The sequence below is a fragment of the Balaenoptera borealis genome, assembly GCF_965194805.1.
Source record: "Balaenoptera borealis genome assembly, chromosome: 13".
Classification (NCBI taxonomy): Eukaryota; Metazoa; Chordata; class Mammalia; order Artiodactyla; family Balaenopteridae; genus Balaenoptera; species Balaenoptera borealis.
Genome location: NC_138870.1, coordinates 88,076,192 through 88,094,385, shown reverse-complemented (window position 1 = coordinate 88,094,385; position 18,194 = coordinate 88,076,192). Strand labels below are relative to the sequence as shown.

General features: G+C 40.3%; 1 pseudogene across 1 annotated transcript in view; it reads left to right on the top strand.

The window, feature by feature from the left end:
• The first annotated feature begins 435 nt into the window (after positions 1 to 435).
• LOC309608729 (putative tetratricopeptide repeat protein 41) overlaps positions 436 to 18,194 on the top strand; it is an 89,642-nt pseudogene continuing 71,883 nt past the window's right edge. Inside the window, exon 1 of the transcript XR_014249721.1 lies at positions 436 to 13,832. The product of XR_014249721.1 is annotated as a putative tetratricopeptide repeat protein 41 (transcript). The remainder of the gene's footprint in view (positions 13,833 to 18,194) is intronic.

The following is an 18,194-nucleotide window of genomic DNA, read 5'->3' as shown; positions in this document are numbered from 1 at the left end:
TTCTCGGAAAAGAGACACACGTGAGAAGTTGAAAATCCCCCGGCGCACTTTTCGATGGGGTTGGTGAGGAACTACAGTTCCCGGCATGCAACGTACTAGGGGGAAACACTGTAGTGCATGCTGGGAATCGTAGTCTTTGGTCAGCTGCGTAGTTTGGCCCTTTCTTCTGCCTTTTTACCAGCGCGTCTTTGCGGGAACTCTGCGCTGCGTGTTTTAGAATTTACTTCTCGTTCCCATTGCCGTAGAAATTTGTAAGTATTCCAGACTCTCTAGTGTACACAGCCTTCAGAACCTAGAAAGCCGCCAAGCCTTGGCCGAGGCCGCCCAGCGTTCTGGGGGTTGGCCTGAGTCCGGCCCAGCCTCCGGTTCGTGAACGCGCCTTTCCGAATCTGGCTTCTCGTGCGTCACGTGGGCAGCCGGAGCCTCTGGTACGTCTGCACCTTTCACAGCCGGAATCCCAGGCCTTCTGATTCGATTTACAGAAGAGGGTAGCGGGGCTTTTTTTTTTCCCCTTCCCTTGAGGGAAATCGCGAGCAACTTTGATGCCTTGACTCCCTCAGGAGAGTTCAAAGGCGGTGAACCGGTGGTCCCAGAGTCCCTGCTGTAAGTCAGGTGAAGAGCATGGTATTAAAGTCCAGTCTAGCACAAAAAAGAAAAAAAAAAAGCACTCTCAGTTTGACGGGGGCAGGAGGATACACCTGCAGATCTTTGAAAGCAAAACCTGTGGGACTGCAAATGAGAGAGAGAGTACAGCTTTGTAACTTCATAGAAATACAGAAAGACATAAAACACCAGGTGTCTTTCGTGTGAGGGAAGTCCCTCACCCAAAGCTTGGGCCTTTGGAAATATTTTCTATGGCTCTTTAGCCTTTACAGACCCCCCAACCCGACCCGCACCCCGTTTCCACAAAAACATTGCCTTCCTTACTGCTTCCTACAGGTTAATTGAACTTCGAATTTGTTTTCAGATAATCATCCGAATTCCTGAAGACAAGCTTTTCAGTGACAGGCTATCGTATATATTTATAACTTCCCCTATTGAGGTTCGCTAGTCTTAATTCTGTGGTCAGCACTTACACATTGTGGTGGTGCCTTATTTACATCTGCCCAAATTACCTGAATTCGTTATTAGTAAGAAAAGGGTAGCTTACAAAGCTTTTGTTTTGCTTCTGTGCTTGCTTTTTTTTTTTTTAAAAGAGTTACTAGGGTGTGAATTACATTCAGAAATCTCAAATAATTGCATTTTTGTGTTTTAACTCTTGTTTATTTTTTCTTTTTAGAAAAAGATGAGTTCCTTCACTATTCTGCATTTCACAACATTTCTTCCCCTTTTTCTCTAGCTCTGAACAAGTAAGCAACCAGTTCTGAAACTGCAAATTCCATCTTAACTGGTCAGTGGTCGGTAGTTTGTGCTGCACCTGAAGGGAACTGAGAATGAGGCAGGCCCTCCAGAATAGATGCATTGCTTGTGGGTAGATGTTACTGCAGATAACGGTGGGAATGTATGAGGCAGGCAGAACACAAGACAATAGGCTGGCAGAAGAATATGGCTGGTTGTTGTCAGGCTCAACTCTGCCCCTTTAAGACACGATCCCTGGCTATGCACCCTGTGAAGGTAATGGGCAGCGTACCCCGTTCCCAGCCTTGCTGTTTCTCCCCTGTAGTCTCCACCTCTTCTGCCTTTTGACCTATGATTGATTCTCATGTCCCATCTTGGCTAGTTCCTCCAGAACTTACACTCCAGATTGTTTTTAAGCTCCTGACCTTTGGATCTGATTCCCTCACTTCCTAATTTTAATTTTTTCCTTTTGACATTATATGCCCATGACTACTACAGGGAATAGCTACCTTTGTTTTTGTTATTGTTGTTGTTAAGCTTTTTCTTGAGCACAGCTAACCCCACTAGACAGCACCCTCCTTTGCAGTTGAACTTGGGAGAAAACACCAGCGAGGCAAAGGGGTGCCGTTAGGAACAGTGGATAGCTCAACTGGTAGACAGGTGTAGTCCAGCAGCGAGGAGTCAGGGAGGAGGCAGACTGGGAGATCGAGGCAGGAAAGCAGTTGGCATCGGAGAGCATTGAGGAATGAGGCTGAGCCCCAAGGTCAGTTTTTTGGTTGGTCAGTTGGTTCATTCATTCTTTCATTTATTAATTCAGCAAGTGTTGAGGACCTGGTGTGTGCCAGGTATTATGCAAGGTGCTGGCAATAGAGGGGTGAGCAATATTGATATGGTGTCTGTGCAGAGCTTGAACAAATATTAACAGTGGAGTTGCAGCATAAGTGCATGTATCTTATTTAAACCAAAGCAAAGATATAAAAGAATGACTGCAAAAGAATGTGAGGGAGCTTTTGGGGGTGATGGAAATGCTCTTGATCTTGATTTTGGTGGTGGTTAAAACTCATCAAACTGTATACTTCGAAAAGAGTGAATTTTGTCATGTAAATTATACCTCAATCCAAGAAACCCTAATAGCAGCCATTGATTTAAACAACAAAACACTGAAACCATTTCAGTAGGAAGGAGGAAACAGACAGAGATGCCAGCTATTGTCAGTATTGTCCCACACTGTTTAGGAGGGTCTAAGAAAATTAACTGAAATTAATTTTAGAAAAGTTGAGGTTTTTTTATTTTGAAATCCCTTCTCACTGGTGAAATGATTGCCTATCCAGAAACTCAAGAGACTCTAGCTAGGGGAAAAAATTACTGACTATAAGAAATATGTGAACATCAATAGAATTGCTCTAATCTTGTAAGAAACAAAGAAATGGAAATTTAAAAAATTTTATTCATATTAGAGACCCAAACCGTAAAATACTTAGGAATAAACTTGACAAGAAAGACATAGCTCCAACATGAAGAAAACCATAAAATCTTATTGAAGAGTATAAAACAAATGGAGAAGTTGGGTCTGGTGCCATACCCTATAGGGTATTATTTACTGCTATGTAACAAATTACCCCAAAACTGTGTAGTTTAGAACAATAATCATGTATTATCTCACAAAGTATCTGTAGTGGGGAATCTAGGAGTACTTAGCTGGGTGGTCCTGGTTCAGGGTCTCTCATGAAGCTGTAGTCAGGATGTCTGCATGGGCTGCTGTCATCTAAGGCTTGGCTGGGTCTAGAAGATCTGCTCCCATGATGACTCACTCATAGGTAATGGCAGGAGGTCTCAGTTCCTCACCACACGGACTTCTCCATTGGCCTGCTTGGGTGTGCTCACAGTATGGTGGCTGGCTTTCCCCAGAGTGAGTGATCCAAGTCAGAAAACAAGGCAGGAGCCATGATAACTCATGACCAACGTCGGAAATCACATACTATCATTTCTGCAATAACCCTACTCGGTGAGAAGAGGGGATTACACAAGGAGGTTAATACCAGGAGTCAGAGATCACTGGGACCATTTTAGAAGCTGCCTGCTACCATACCCTAGCTGCAAGGGAAGCTGAGAAAGGTTCTAGCTGGCATCTTCCACTTCATTTGTGAGGAGTGGGCTCATGAAATGGGGGACAAGAACCAGAAGTGGGGATTTCCCCCCAAATAGGAAGGGGATTCAGGTGTTGCACAGTCAAAAAGAATGCTAAATGTTCACTGCATGTTTGAATAGACAAACAGAACAGTGCAGCAAAAGAGAGAATCCAGAGATAGATTGTTTCAATGTAATACATGATAAAAGTGATATTTCAGTTTAGAGGAGAAAGGATAGTTTGTTTCACAAATGATGCTGGCCTTGACTGGTTATCCATCTAAAAAATAAAGTTGACACCTATCTTACATCATATAAAAAAAGAAATCCAGTTTAGGAGAAAATAAGAAAGCCTGTGAGTGCACACTAAGAATGGGGGAGACCTACTTAATCAAGATTGAGCATCCAGAAAATACAACAGAAAGCCTACAGTGTTTACCAGTCTCCTCGCTGGTGGGCCCGGAACTCCAATTTTTGTCCTACTAGCACTATCACCGTGGGGCTGCTGAGTGTTGCGTAGCGTATCAGCCTTGTGCTGCTTTCTAAGAATATTATCTCTGCATGGTGTAAGAATCGGCAAGCATTTTGAGGGGAAAAGCAACAGAGAATGTAGGGTTCACTTCTTAACCCTTCCTTTCTGGAATCTTGTCTTCTCAAATCCTGGTTCCCCGAGTAGCTGTCTGATGCCTTTAAATAAATCCTCAAGTATCTTATCCAGCTTCTCTGTTCTGGCAGGAAGGTTGCTCTGCTTTGAATTGTCCTTCATGGTAGAATGTGGAAGTAGATATAGGTCTATATAGGAGATGTAGATGTTCTTGGTCGTATTTTAATATTGGGGTTCAAATATTGGATTTCAAAAATCCCAATATTTCAGCTAAGACATTAACCATAATTATTTCCTCATGTTAACCTTTCGGTAGTTTTTCATCAAGTAATTAATATGGTGTTTAATGTTTCCGAAATGTGGAACTTGTATTATTTTAGACTAGAGAACAGTAAATGTGTTTCTAAATATTTAACGTAATTGTAACTACAGTTTACATTAGTTTACATTATGTCTTCTTTTTGACTAGTTTTAACCGCAAATGTGGATTATTTGTGATCTCCCTAGGCCCTGCCCCAACTCACACCACGTTACCCTGCCTGAGAATTGACTATGGGTTTATAAAATGGTTACCTGCATTTGCTAATAAAATCTGTGGGTGCTGTGACTCTTAACATGCAATCAGAGAGTTTAAATTAAATTCACCTGTGGTCTTGTAGTTTACATTTTATTTTCTATTACTTAAAAATGAACATCTCCCTAGTCTCTGCCTTAGAAAAACAGATCAATTAAAAAATATATGTCTGGGACTTCCCTGGTGGTGCAGTGGTGAAGACTCTGTGCTCCCAATGCAGGGGACCTGGGTTCGATCCCTGGTCAGGGAACTAGAGCCCACATGCATGCCACAACTAAGAGTTCAAATGCCTCAACTAAGGAGCCCATGAACCACAACTAAGGAGCCCGCCTACTGCAACTAAGAGCCAGTGCAACCAAATAAATAAATAAATATTAAAAAAAAAATATATATATATATGTCCAATTGTCCTCTGTCAACTTTGGACACCAGCAGAGCACAAGAGGAGTTGAATTTCAAGTAAGAGATTTGTTAAATTTTAAATTGTAATAAATTTGGTATTTTACATGATCCAGTCAGCCATGTTGATGATAAGTTACATTAGGGACTTAATAGGAGTTTTAGAGCTGGAAGAAGTCTTAGAAGTCATGTAGTTCCACAACTCACCCTCTCGGTTTTGAATTATAAAACTAAGATATTTTCATGGTTTAAAAAAACTCCAATTGGTACAGAAAAGTGTAAGATCAAAGGTAGAAGTTCCAGGTTCTCCCCACCCCATTGTTCCCATTCTCTAGAGGTCACTACTGATAGAAGTTACTTATGCATCCTTCCAGAAATTGTGTGTGTGTGTGTGGGTGGGTGTGTGTGCACGCATGTGTGTTTGTGAGTGTGCATATGTGTGTAATAAAATTAAAAATGAAATTCTTAATTTTTAAAAAGATAAATGGAACAATACACATTAGCTTATTCCATTTAATAGATCTTGGATGTCTCATTTTTTAAAATCTACTTCCCTATTTGATAGGCACTTGTTTTGTTTCCAGTTTGTTGCTCTTACAGTCAATGCTGCAGAGAATGCTTTAATCTGCACAGGTTCTTTATTTGTGAAAGTTTATCTGGAGGATAAACTTTTAGTTTTGGAGTAGTTAGGTCAAAGAGTATGTGCCTTCAAAATGCTACGGATATTTACCAATTCCTCTGGGGGGCGGAAAAAAGCTGTACCAATTTATGTTCCCATCTCAAGGCTCCTCCCTTTCTTTTTAAAAAAATCTAAAGAAATTTGAGGTCCAGAGAAAAGAAATGCGGTCTCAGAGTTAACTATTGGTAGAACAAAGTGGAACTCATATTTTAAACATTTCTTACATTGCTCTAGGTACCACGTACCTCTTGGCTACTTGAAAAAGTTTGAAAGGCTTTTTAAAGAAATTTTATTTTTTTATGTGTATTATGAAAAAATTTGGAAATTAAAAAATTTTAAAAAAAGATTGAGGAAGAAAATTAAAATAACCCATATGCCTTAACTAGATACATCACTATTAGCATCTTGGTGTCTTCATTAATGTTTAATATATACATTTTTAAATTAAAATTGGAATCACACAATAGTTTTGTAACTGTCTTTAACTTGCCAATATATGGTAAACATTTTTCCATGTAAATATTTTTACAAGATATCTTTTAATGGGTGTACACTATTTCATGTCATGACTGTGCCCAAATTATCGATTTATTATTGTTAGCCCTTTAGTTTACCAATCTTTAAACCATTATAAATATTGCTGCACTGAAAATTCTTAGATGTAAACCCTTATAGACAAATAGAACAAATTCTTAAAATTGAAATGCTTGGTAAAGGTATGTGACTTGTGTTTCAAAGGGTTGTGGTACTGACAAATTACACTCTAGGAGAGTTGTACCAATTTACATTCCCACTGATTTACATTTTAAGCATAAAAAGCTTTAAAAAAAAAAAGAGAAGAAAAGCGAAGTAAAAGTACAGCCTGGCGTTGTCAGAGTAAAATTACTAAAGTTAGATGCTGTGGTCATTGGGGGCGGGCTTGGGGGTGGGGTATTTGAATGTAGAAATCCCGAAGCCTTAAAATATTGAGAGAAATCTCTGAAAAAAAGCCAGAGGAACTTTTGACCAGTTAGTAGATATTCTTATAACTTCTAGTTCTCAAGTGCAGTGATAAATAGAGTGATACGATTGAGGCTACTTTACGGTAAAATTTGAAGTCAAACATTTGCAATAGAGGTAATGTTAACACTGACAACAGCAGTAGGAATAGCAAACATTGACTGAGGACTTCGTATGTACCTTGCGGATTCTAAAATGTAAACTAAGCCGTGATAACTTGCTTCAGAAATCTGTTGAGAAGTCTGTCTCTTTCCCCTCCCTCCCTTCTTCCCTCCCTCCCTCTTCCTCCCTCCCTCCCTCTTCCTCCCTCCCTCCCTCTTCCTCCCTCCCTCCCTTCCTTCCTTCCTTCCTCTTTCAAGAGCAGGGGACTTAGTGAAGAGACAGTGAAGCAGGTCCCAGAATGGAAGGGAAAGCTAGACACCAGGCCTCAGGATCGACGGGACCCAGGGTAGCAGTGGGCGTCCAAGTGGCATGGACACTCTCTAGGGCACTGCAACAGGATGCCTCAGCCCTTACTAGGGAATGTTCTTTCTTAAAGTGTCCACCTTAGCAGTGTTAAAAGAAAACAAATTTTTATTTTAAAAAATATTTATTAGGTGCTTATTATGCAAAGTCTCATTTAATCCTGCCACATGGGTGTGGTCATTGTTTCCAGATTTACAGCTGCAGGAACTAGTGTCAGAGTGAGATCTTGGGGCAGGTTTTATATGACTCCAAAGCCCATGCTCAACCTCTGTATCCCCGACAATGTGGGAGATGCCACTTTGATACCACTTGCTGCTATCAGGTGGGCCAGGGACAAATATTAAGTAACTTTGATTCTCTGGCACAGACGTTGGACCCTTTTCAATTCTTTTTCGGTGTTTATGATTATACCAAGAGAAAGTCAGTTGGGTCCAAGTTTGTCTTGAATGCCTCTCTAATAAGTACATGTTAATCTACTTTCTCCATAAAAAGAGACGTGTATCTAAACAGAATTTATTCAACACTGTTTGCTTTTTAATGCATTTATTTTTATGGATACTATCTATTTGTGACATGTAATAAGGGTTTTGCACTTACGGTAATAATGAAAAGTTTTTAGTTAAATTTTTTGACTTATATTGTTTTAAAGAAAAATAAAAAGTCATGTCCTACTTTTCTTTGTCTTCTTTCCACTCCAAAATAACTCCTTCTTCTATTTAGGTCTCCTCTGTTCCTCTCCCCTCTCCCCCCACCATTAATCCCCTATTTCTGCAAAAACTGGGAGGGTTCTTTATCAGCAGTTGTGGAGCAAGTTGTGGAATTACTGTTTTTTCATTTAAAATTTTAATTATAAAATAATATAGCTATAGTTATTATGATTAGAGAAATGGATTTGCCTTAATCTTACCATTCTAACACAGCTACTATATCATTTTTCTTTCCTGTTTTTACCTCATGTGCATTTGTCTAATAATGATACTTAACATTCATTGACTATTCGTTATAGGCACTGTTGTTAGCATTTTGCAATCCAATAACTTGTTTAATCTTCTTAAGCATTTTATGATATAGATTCTGTAATCCCTGTTCTGCAGATGAGGAAACTGAAGCATGGTGAATTTAAGACACTTACTGTAAGGACTTGAATCCTGGGAACTGGTCTTCTGAACTTGGACCTTTCACTTCTGCACTGTGCTGTTTCCCATATTTAACTGTGTTTTATTAGCACTGTTATTATTATGGCCTATACTTATTTTTTCTCCTTTTCACCTAACCCTTACTTATAAACCTTTTTCTCTTGCTATATAGTTCTCAGATTTTTAAAGAATCAACTATATTTTGGTCTAATTTATATAAAATAAATTGCACCCATTTTAAGTGATCAGTTGGTAAGTTCTGATGAATGCCTACACCTAACTACCATTATAATTATGATAGAAAACATTCCTGTTGCCCTAAAGAGTTCCCTTGTGACCCTTCCCAGTCATTTCCTCCCCATGCTCCACAAGGCAACTAATGATCTGCTTTCTGTCACCATTTTTTTTTTTTTGGCCTTCCACTTCAACCCATGAGTTGTTTAGAAATAATATTTAATTTCCAAAATTTGTGAATTTTTCAGGTATCTTTCTGTTATCAGTTTCAAATATTCCATTGGGGTTAGAGAACATATTTTATATAATTTCAGTTCTTTCAGATGTGTTGAGTTTTGGTTTATGGCCTAGAATTCAGGTTGGCAAACTTATTGTTTAAAGGGCCAGATAGAAAATATTTTAGGCTTTGTGGGCCCTTTGATCTCTGTCATAACTACTCAACTCTGCTGTTGTAATATGAAATACTTAATATGAATGGAAGTGGCTGTGTTCCAATAAAATGTTCTTTATAAAAACAGGCAACAGGTGGGCCTTAGTCTTTAGGCTGTAGTTTGCTGACCTTTGGCCTAGAACCTGGTCTATTTTGGTGCTTGTTCTATGCGCATGTGAGAAGAATCTGTATTCTCCTGTTGTTGGGTGGAATGTTCAAAAAAATCAAGTTGCCTGATAGTGTTTTTCAGATCTTCTGTATCTTTGCTGATTATGTCTACTTAAACTACCGATTACTTGAGAGGAGTGTTGAAATCTCTAACTGTATTAAGGGTGTATCTATTTCTCCTTTCATTTTGCCAGTCTTGCTTTGTGTATTTTTTTTAATAAGTGATTGTTAAGTTTTTAAAAAAAATATCTATTTATTTATTTGGTTGCACCAGGTCTTAGTTACAGCAGGCAGGCTCCTTAGTTGCGGCTCATGGGTTCCTTAGTTGCAGCTCACCGGCTCTTTAGTTGCGGCATGCAGCCTCTTAGCTGTGGCATGTGAACTCTTAGTTGCGGCATGCATGTGGGATCTAGCTCCCTGACCAGGGATCAAACCTGGGTCCCTTGCATTGGGAGCACAGAGTCTTAACCACTGAGCCACCAGGGAAGTTCCTGCTTTGTATATTTTGAAGTTCTCTTGTTAGGTGCCTACACACTTAGGATTATTATGTCTTCTTGGTAGACTGACTACTTTATCATTATGTAATGTCACTTTCTATTCCCAGTAACACTTGTTCTGAAGTCTACTTTTTCTGATAATAATATAGCTCCTCTAGTTTACTTCTCTCTGGGATCACACACTTCTGTACTGCCTGATGTATAATGTCTGAAAACAGCTAATTCATATATTTTGTCCAGTTTTCTAATTTTTTGAAGAGGATAGGTAAGTCTAGTCCCTGTTATTTTATCATGGCTGGAAGCAGAAGTCTGTAACTGTCTTTTTAATATATGTACCACTTGCCATCAGTGGCTATACTTTTATCCTCTTAGTTATGTCCTTTGCGGAGACCATTTAGTTTTCTTTCTTTCTTTTACTATTTTTTCTATCATAAACAATGAACATCTAGTGACTATAGTTTCTCACTATTTTGATTATTTCCTTGGAGTGATTCCCAGAAAGTAGAATCATTGAGTCAAAAATTAAAAACACTTTAATATATTTTGAAGTATATTGCCATTTACTTTCCAAATATACCTTCTAATAGCTTTCCAGAATTACCAGTTTACAATTCCATAGCTGTATGTGAGGTATAAATTTCACCAATATTTAGATAACTATGCGTACTTAAAAAATTCTGTATCATTGCTTACTTTTAAATTTCTTTGAATTCTGGAAAGGTTAAATATGCTTTTACATGTATTCTTGTATTATTTTTCTTTTTATCTGTTTGTATCTTTTGCTTATATGTCAACTAGGATATCAGTATTTTTCTTAGAATAAAGATAAATATATTTGTGGCAAATATTTTTAAAGTCTGTTGTTTGCCTTTAAGTATTTTTATTTTGATGTATTTATTTCAATGAATGTATTTATTTATTTATTTTTGGCTGTGTTGGGTCTTTGTTGCTGCACGCATGGGCTTTCTCTAGTTGCAGCGAGTGGGAGCTACTCTTCATTGCGGTGTGAGGGCTTCTCATTGTGGTGGCTTCTCTTGTTGCTGAGCACGGGCTCTAGGCATGCGGGCTTCAGTAGTTGTGGCCCACGGGTTCAGTAGTTGTGGCTTGCAGGCTCTAGAGCGCGGGCTCAGTAGTTGTGGCATATGGGCTTAGTTGCTCCGTGGCATGTGGGATCTTCCCGGACTAGGAATCGAACCTGTATCCTCTGCATTGGCAGGTGGATTCTTAACCACTGCGCCACCAGGGAAGTCCCTAAGTATTTTTAAAATGTAGTTATTATCTATTCTTTTGTGACTTCTTCTACAGCTTATAAGTTTTGGAAGTCCTTTCCAGGTTTGATAAATATTTAATTATGTTTTCTTTTCATTTAAAACTTATATTAGATTATTTCATTCAACAGTTATTTACCTGTCACCTACTCTGAGCCAGACCTTATGCTAGGTGTTGGGGACCTGGTAGAGACCAAGATAGAAATTACTACCTCTGATCATTTGGGAATAGGAAAACGTGGATATTTTCAAGGTCTGATAATCTAATTCTAGCCTCCTACATGGCAGGTGAAAAGTCTGTTAATAAAGTGTCCATGATGCCTATTCTGTCATCTTTTAGATTTTGTTTGTGTGAGATTAAATTAAATTAATTTTTTCAAATTGTCGCCTATTTATTACAGTATCATTATTGCATAGGTGTTTCGTACCCATTGATTTGTGGTATCTTCAAGACCTAGAGTCTTATTTCTATTATATGGAGGCAGTATAATGTATGTGTCCTGGAGTCAGGCTGACCTGTTTTTAGATCCTAGCTCTTCACTTACTAGCCAGGTCCCTTTGGACACGTTGCTTATCCTGTCTGAACTTTTGTTTCTTCATCAGTAAAGTAGGGTGGTAATATTATCTATCGTAGGATTATTGTGACAATTAAATAAATGCAAAAGGGTTAACACTTTTTTTATTTTTTAAATTTTTATTTATTTTTTACTTATTTTTATTTTTGGCTGTGTGGGTCTTCGTTTCTGTGCGAGGGCTTTCTCTAGTTGCGGCAAGCATGGGCCACTCTTCATCGCGGTGCGCGGGCCTCTCACTATCGCGGCCTATCTCTTGTTGCGGAGCACAGGCTCCAGACGCGCAGGCTCAGTAGTTGTGGCTCACGGACCTAGTTGTTCCGCGGCACGTGGGATCTTCCCAGACCAGGGCTCGAACCTGTGTTCCCTGCATTGGCAGGCGGATTCTTAACCACTGTGCCACCAGGGAAGCCCTAAACACTTTTTTTAAAAGGTAATGTATTATTATATTCTAGTCAGGTGGTCTTGATGGAAAATTGCCCTACGCATGATAACACGGTATGTTTCTCTATAGGTGAAAGCAACAAACAACCAATAAAGCAACATTTGGTGTGGAAATAAGTTGCATCAAGAAAAAGCTCGTAAAGCTAAGTAGTTTTCATTGAATATTTTGCTTCTGAGCAAGGTACAAGCATATCTACATCATTGCTGGAGGGCGTGTGTTTTTCCATTAGGTCAGTGGAATTGAATTCCCAGTGCATGTAGGTGAATGGAGTGTCGTATGAGCCTGCACAACTTAAGATAAAAATGATCACAGTACTCCATCAGATTCTTAGATCCAGACTTCTTTGCCTCTCAGATGCCAGGTGCATTACTGGTCTTGGCCCTTATTATATTTTGATTTGTTCCTCTTGTCTTGACCTCAACTTCATACCTATTTTCATTCTTGCTTCTGGTCCCAGTCATGGGTCTTGGCTTATTCTGTTGCTGGATACGCTAGGCTCCTTTTCTGCATTTGCCTTCCTTTTCACACTCTTAGCAAGTCCCCTTGCATAGTTTTCAGATTCACAGGGTGGCAGAAGGAGCAGGTGGCCAGTGGAACACTGGGAAGGTGGAATGGGGGGCTGAGGAAAAGAGGGAGAGCCTTGTATCCAGTGCCCACTCATCACCCGTGGTTCTCAGCTCTTCCGCAAAAGCTTTGGGGAAACAGAGGAACCGTGGACTTCCTGTAATCCTAAAAAAGAATGTGTTTTTTTCACTCCTAACTTAAACTAGATTGTGTCTCAACTCTGATCTGTCCATTGGTTGGCATCACTCACCTTCAAATATCTATAAGAAAGAAGGCATTTTGGGGAAAGATTTCAATCTGTTTATAGCGAACATAATTAGGGGGAAGCCACAGAAGCAGTGGAGGTCAGTGGCTGCACCAGGAGGAAAATTGTTTTAAGGGTGATGTCATCTCTGAGCAAAGTGAAATGAGCCAGGAGGCAAATGAGAATGTAGACAGGTCTGCCCAATTCCTTTTAAAGCCCCGGAAACCCATTCAGCCTTACATCTGCTCGACCCTGGATGATTTTCAGGAAGAGGAGACTATTTGGCAAACTACATCTTCCCTCAGCTGAGTGAATTCTGCAATTCCCGGGGTGCGTGTTTCAAAGCTGTGGACCTGACGTGGTCAGCGTTGAAGGCCCAGGCGCCCTTACCCTCCAATCTATTTAGACAACATTTTTGTCTCCACTAGCAATATCTGAAGCTCTGTCTGGACTGCGTGAACAGCTGCTTTCCCTTTTTTATCTGCTTGCTGGGTCAGACATATGGGGACTTTCTCCCTGACTACTCACCTGTCATGTTCTCCAAGGCAACTGACTTGTCAAGTTTATCCATAGTGGAACAGAATCTCTATGTTGCTGCAAAAAACTGTTATCCTTGGGTCCTGGAGAATCCCAACCGCAGTCCGATGGAGTTAGAGATCGTCCAAGCAGCCTTTCTGAATGAGTCTCAATTTCTGTATTTTTACTTTAGGACGGGAACCATGCTGCTGAAGCCTGTGGACGAGGAAAAGGAGGAGATGCTGTCCGCAGGCTTTCTGATCAACGATGAGGAAAAATCAAAGGCTGGAAAGCTTAAGGCCAAGGTTATTAGCAAAGGGCTACCTGTCAGGTTGTACAGAGATCTCCATGAGTTGGGTGAGCCTGGTTCTCAAGGACTGGTTGGTTGTGGTAGAAAAACTACCCAGCCGCGTTAATGATGGAAAATACAGGTTAGTGAGTATGGAGAGAGCTAAGTCTGTTCTCATAAGTCCATGTGTTTTGTATGTCTTCCCTGTGAAAGGAATTTTTAAATGGTTGAAATTATTCCTTAAACATTTAAAATTATTACCATATTCCTGTAACGTGCATTTCTTATTTGAAGATTTTTGAAACTGAGAGCAAATAGTGGGTCATGGAAGAGGATTTAGGAAGTCAAGGAGCTCGGAGAAGACCTAAGATATCTGGCAGTTAACATGTAGATACAGAGCAGAGGTTCTCAACCAGGGCTGATTTTGCCCCCAGGGGACTTTTGGCTACATCTTTGGTGTCACATTTTTGGTGTCACAGTTGGGGGTGTACTACTGGCATCTAACAGCTGGAGGTCAGGGTCACTGCTAAACATCCTACAGTGCACAGGACTGCCCCTCATGATAAAGAATTTTCCAACCCAGAATGTCAATAATGCCAAGGTTGAGAAATCCTGATCTAAAGAGGAGAGAACTTTTATTAATTGTCAAGTGCTTTTTGCATGTTATCACATTTAATCTTCAAGGTTTAGCCCTGCAAGGTAGGTGCTATAATTCCTGTTTTACAGATGAACAAATGAAAGCTGCTGTGTAGCAGTTAAGTGACTTACCTAATGTCACTTCACCAGTGAGGGATCATTCTAGGATTTGAACCCAAGTCCTTTTGACTCCAAAATCCATGCTCGTTTGCCTTCACACTTACTACTCAGAGAGTAAGTGATCCATGCACCAGTAGCCTCAGGCATCACCTAGGAACTCACTAGAAATGCATTCTGGGTCTATTGAATTAGAATTTGCATTTTAATAAAGATGACCAGGTGAGTTGCAGGCACATTAAAGTTTGAGAAGCACTGCCTGGCATCCTGTTGCCTCTGAATGAAATGATTACATTTATTCTGAAAATAGTGTCTCACGGACACGTACAGATTAAAAAGGGAGGAACAACATCAGAGCAGGGCAGAGATTCTTCACCTAGACGGACTTCGGGAGGGATCTGTGATGCCCTAAATTTATATGAAAAATAGAATGTTTATATGCAGATGTGTGTTTTGGGGGGTAGGAAGTTGGCCTGTGTCTTTGATCAGATTCTCAAAAGGTTTAATGACCCAAAAAAGATTGTGAGTTACTGTTGTAAGGGCCCAATTAATGTGGGAGTGCAGAATGCAGGTGGTGCATTCTCAAATGCTTTCAGGGACCAGGCAGGCGTAGTCCTTCTAATATGATGGGGGGCAGATGGATGTGTAGTCAACTGAATGGGAGGGCGTTGACCCACCTAAAGTCATTCACATCCATTGTTGGGGGTGGGGCATGAAATCCCACCTGTGCTGGTCAAACAAAACTCTGCCTACAAGCCAAATTATTTTGGGGTCCTAGAAAAGAATATTGTATCAGTCGTTACTCCTTGGGTTGAAAGTGACTCGGACTGGCTCCAACAGAAAGGGAATTTTAGTTTATATAACTTTAAAGCCCAGGATTAGGTCTGTGTTCAGCTCAGGCTTCATCCACTGGCTCAAATGAGGTTACCAGGCCCTGGTTTCTCACTATGTCTCTGCATGGCTCTGCTGTCCTGATGTTGCCTCAACTCCGTGGCTCCTCCATAATGGAGGGAAGATGGCTGTAGCAGCTCCAGGCTCAAGTCCAGCAGGAATGGCTCAAAGTCCTAGGATTAAGTCTTTCTGTCTCTGATTAGGCAGACTTGGCCTATATGTTTGTATCGGACTCAGTCACTGGTGCCAAGAGAATGTGATGCTCTGATTGGCTGAACTTGGGTCATATGCCACGTCTGGAGCTGGAGGGAGTCAGACCCACTACAATAACATGAAGTGAGAGTTGAGACAAGGTGGGACCCCAAATGATAATCTGGGGCTGTTACTGGAATTAGGGTAGGGTGAATAGAAGTTGGGCAGCCCCAAAATATCCTGAATATTTACTACGAGCTTGGAGTTTTAGAATGTCCAACAACAGAAATGCTCTCAGATCCAAGATTTTTTAGTTCCTAGCTCTGTGACTTTGAGAAAATGACGTAATATTGGTAATCCTTGGTTTCTTCTATTTACTGAGTTAGCATGAATGACCTTGAACTCTCAAGGTAATGTGTATAATAATGTGTGTAAAGCACCTGAAAACAGTGCCTGATACATATTAGGCTAATGAGAATGAATCATAAAAAATGAGTCCTGGAAGAATATAGTATGTATTTGGCTAAGGCCTGAAGTATGGTTAATAGTGATATTCTTTGACTAGTCTCAATCTGAACTGCATTCATTAATATTTACTAACATGTTCAAGAATCAAGCCTTTCTGTGTATTTGGGTTAGAGACAGATTATTTCTCCATAGTATTCTCCTCAGTCTTTGATTTTGGTTGTTATTGAAATATTAGCTTGTTTTCGACTTTAGTTTTGAATGTGTAATATGTGGACTACATGTCTGCAGTAGAAGGTACAGAATGGATGGATTATTACAAAATCTTCAGAAAAAAGGCTAAATTATTTTTCTTTTTGATCTTCGATACCCTTTAATCACCCAGATAGTTCCAAAATCTCACAGCTTAGGTAGGGGTAGCAGTAGGCCATTTGGGTAGCTGATAGTTGTCATAAGGCAATACAGAGCTATCAGTTCATACTCTTGACCTTCAGAAGCACTCTGAGGTCCTTGGAGATGCCTGAGACTAGTGGGTGAGGTTCAGGGTGAGCTAAAGAGATCCATTAGACTGTGGGATCATTTCCAATTCTGTCTAAGATCTTGAAATTTGAGGCTGACCTTGGCCAAACTGTTGGTCCTCTAGGTTATTCTGGCCCTAACCTGAACCACAGGGCAGCCCAGTTAACTATGGGGGTATAAGATAGCTTGAGACCTTACCAGGTTAAACTACCTGATGTTCATTTTCCTGCCTCACCGCATGTAAAAAAAAAACCCCACCCAAACTGTGGGAGATGTAGGTGTCTCCAGAGACAGGAGGACATTTTGGCAGTCCAGGACACCTTGATTTTAATTAGGCAATGAGTTTAGAAACACAGTGCCTTGAAACTAGAAGGAGTCTCAGAGATCCAGTTGTCTGGCCCTGCCACTTATTTTACCTGGGAATTTAAGGGACTTGCCCAGTGGCAGAGTTGCAACTGTACCCATGGTTGTCATTGGGCATGTTATCTTACAAATACACCCCACTCCCCCAACCATTGCCATGGATAGAAACATACACATATGCCATGAGATTGAATTAGGAAACTTCATATTTAGCTAACAATCTAAAAATACAAGAGGATATTATTTTTTAATAACCAACCATCTAGAGCAATAGCGTTCTCTTTTTTTTCTCTTTTGAAGGGAGCCACAGTTTGCTTTGCAATGTTTTCATTTTCTATTTGTTCTTGAGAAGAAATCATTAAGACCCTAGCTTATTTATGGGGGTATATTATATTTGTATTTTTCCTTCATTGGTTTTTACCTGCTAAGTGCCCAAACATGTTCTAGACACAGGGGATACAGCAGTGAACAAAAGACAAACATCCTTGCCTCCATGGAGCTTGTATTGTGGAGACATGCAACAGACATGATACCTATGGAAAATATGTAGTAGGCTAGATGCCTGTAAGTGCTGTGGAGCAAAATGAAACCCTGAAAGGGAATAGGCCATCTGGTAGGAGAGAAGGTGGCATTTGGGTAACTGCTAGAAGCAGGTGAGGGAGCAGGCTTTGCCAATATGAGTTGGAAGAGTATTCCAGACAGAGGGAACAGCAAACACAGAGGTCCTGAGGCTGGAGGAACGGCAGGGAGGCCAGGCAGCTGGAAGGAAGTCAGAGCTGTAGGGAGGGTGATGGGGTGAGGTTGGAGACGTAAGGGATGAGAGGAGGGTCTTGTCTGTTCTCATGCATCATTGTAAGGACTTAGACTTTTACTTCTTTTGAGCAGGGCAATGACCTATATGACATTTGATAAGTTCACTCTGGTGGCTTGGCTGAGGAGAGACTGAAAGAGGGCAAAGGTGAAAGTGGGGCATCAAATCCAATCCAATCCTGCCATTCAAATTTGATGGTGAAATGACTAAAGCAATAAGGCATTGATTCCTAACTCATAGTCATGGAGATGGAATTCTTATGGAGTAACTACTGTTTAATGATCCTGCTATAGGTTTTCTATTTCAATAGGTTTTCAGACTGATCCTCTTGCTTTGCTGAACCTGAGTGTCAGGTTTATTTATTTTATTTCATTCACTCCATCAACAATTTATGATCAGGTACTGTGCCAGTCACTAACTATCCAGTAGTGAGTTAGGTAAGCCTGGTAAGTGCCCACTTGGAACTTACATCAATGAAAAATCACTAGACATATTTATTAAATTACGTGAGGAACAGGGCTGGAGTCTTTATGCAGTGATACTTATGGACCTGGGACTCCTCTGCATTTCCAGAAGATTTTCACTGAAAAAATTTAAGCAACAGGACAAGTTGTATTGTGCTCACGCCAGTTCAGAGAAATCGTATTTATTC